Below are 2405 nucleotides of genomic sequence, written 5' to 3'. Positions count from 1 at the left end.
GCAGGGGGCTGTGATGGGGGGTGAGGGGTGCCAGCAGGGCCATGGGGCTGTGGGGAGGGGGCAGTGAGGGGCACCAGCAGGACCAGAGGGCTGGGCGGGGGGGAGCGATAGGCCTTTTATTTTAATTACAGATTTGGGGGGTTGTGTCAGAGACTGCAATTTTTTATCAAAGAATTTGTGATTTTTCTTTCAAGGAAAACCAGGATCCCTGGTGATTAGGAACAATCAGCATAGATTCACCAAGGGCAAGTCATGCCTGACCAATCTAATGGCCTTCTATGATGAGATGACTGGCTTTGTGGATGTGGGGAGAGCAGTGGATGTGATATACCTTGACTTTAGTAAGGCTTTTGATATGGTCTCCCACAACATTCTTGCAAGAAAGCTATGGAAATACAGGTTGAATGAACGGACCATAAAATGGACAGAAAACTGACTGGATCATTTTGCTAAAAGGGTAGTAATCAATGGCTTGATGTCTAATTGGCAGCTGGTATCAAGTGGAGTGCCCAATAGGTTGGTCCTGGAGCCAGTTTTGTTCAATATCTTCATCAACAGCTGGGAAGATGGGATGGACTACACCCTCAGCAAGTCTGCAGGTGACACCAAACTGGGGAGAGTAGTAGATATGATAGATGGTAGAGCTACGATTCAGAGAGACCTTGATAAATTGAAGGACTGGACCAAAAAAAATCTCATGAAGTTCAATAGATCAAATACAAAGTCCTGCACTTAGGATGGAACAATCCTACACACCAGTACAGTCTGGGGACCAACTGGCTAAGCAGTAGCTCTGCAGAAAAGGACCTGGGGGTTACAGTGGACAGAAAGCTGAACAGGAGTCTACAGTGTGCCCTTGTTACAAAGAAGGCTTACAGCATGCATTAGTAGGAGTGCTGCCAACAGATGGAGGGAAGCAATTGTTCCTCTCTATTCGGCACTGGTAAAGTCATATTTAGAGTACTGTGTCCAGTTTTGGAGCCCTCACTACAGAAAGGATGTGGACAAATTGAAGGGAGTCCAGCAGAGGGCAACAGAAATGGTTAGGGGGCTGGAGCTCATGACTTACAAGGAAAGGCTGATGGAACTGGGCTTATTTAGTCTGGAGAAGAGAAGACTTGAGTGGGGATTTAACACCAGCCTTCAATGACCTGAAGGGTGGTTTCGAAGAGGACAGAGATAGACTGTTCTCAGTGATGGAAAAAGACAGGATAAGGAGCAACGGTCTCAACGTGCAGCAAGGGAAATTTAGGTTACATATTAGGAAAATCTTTCGTACAAGGAAGGTAGTAAAGCACTGGAACAGGCTACCCAGAGAGGTTGTATAAATCACCTACTTTAAGACCTGGGTAGACAAAGCCTTGGCTGGGATGATCTAGGTGTGGATGGTCCTGCTTTGAGCAGGGGGTGGACTAGATAACTTCCTGAGATCCCTTCCAGCCCTAATTTTCTATCATTCTATTATATGTATCTTTTGAACCTCAAAAGACTTTTGTAGACTTTTGAGATTGTCCCACTTATAAATAAACTATGGAAATATAGTCTAGGGCAGTGGTTCCCAAACTATGAGTTGCGACCCCAATTGGGTTTGCAACATCAGCGGATGGGGTCACAGGGGTGGAGGGGCTGTGGGTTGGGAGTGAGGGGCCATGCTGAGGAAATGGGGCCATAAATGGAGTCATGCTGAGGAAAAGTTTGGGAAGCACTGGTCTAGGGCTAAGTACAGAGGTTCAAAAGGCCCCAGGCAAAATAGATTCAATCTTTGCAGTTTTTTATAAGCTGTGTAGATTGAACTAGCAACAAACTGAACTCCCATTTAGTGTTTGGGTGGCCAAGACAGGCAGAAGCTTGCACTGACCCATGCTAGGTGCTTGGGGGCACTCAAGTGCGCCACCCCTCATGGCCAGGCTATCTAAGGCTGCTGAACCCAGCTCAGCAGGCAGCCCAGGCCTGACTGGCAGCTGGGGTCTGCAGGATGCAGGAGAAGGCACCTGCCAGGGGTCTTCCCACCCTGTGCCAGCTCACCCCAGCGCTGCCCCTTCCCCAGCCTTTGGGCTCTGAGAGGAGGCAGGAGAAGTGGAGGGGAGCAGACGAGAATGGAGTCCCACCCCCTCCTCAACTGTAACCTTCAAGACGGGTGAGGGGTGGGAAACCCACTACCAAGAGAGCACTGTCCTCCCCAACCTGGGGTCTGCCTGGTACGAGGGAAAGCACCCACCTTCGGGGCTTTTTGTCTACCTGCAGCTCAGAGCTGGGCTGCAACAGCCCTAGCCCCACTCCTACCCCAGCCAGACTGCTGAGAAGGGAGTGGGGCTGGCTGGCTCCAAGCTCTAGAGATACAAAAAAATCCTCAGGTGGGTGCTTTCCCCTCTGCACTAGGCAGACCCCAGCTTGGGGGGGGGGGG

At 49.9% G+C, this 2405-nt stretch overlaps 1 protein-coding gene across 1 annotated transcript in view; it reads right to left on the bottom strand.

Moving 5' to 3' along the window:
• VWA8 (von Willebrand factor A domain containing 8) overlaps window positions 1-2405 on the bottom strand; it is a gene marked incomplete at its 5' end in the record, with an annotated part of 370441 nt that overhangs the window by 214421 nt on the left and 153615 nt on the right. The gene's annotated exons all lie outside the window — the stretch shown is intronic.

This window comes from Gavialis gangeticus, unplaced genomic scaffold (genome assembly GCF_001723915.1).
Source record: "Gavialis gangeticus isolate Ggan-Ray unplaced genomic scaffold, GavGan_comp1, whole genome shotgun sequence".
NCBI classification, from domain to species: Eukaryota; Metazoa; Chordata; order Crocodylia; family Gavialidae; genus Gavialis; species Gavialis gangeticus.
This window is presented reverse-complemented; position numbering and strand designations above follow the sequence as displayed.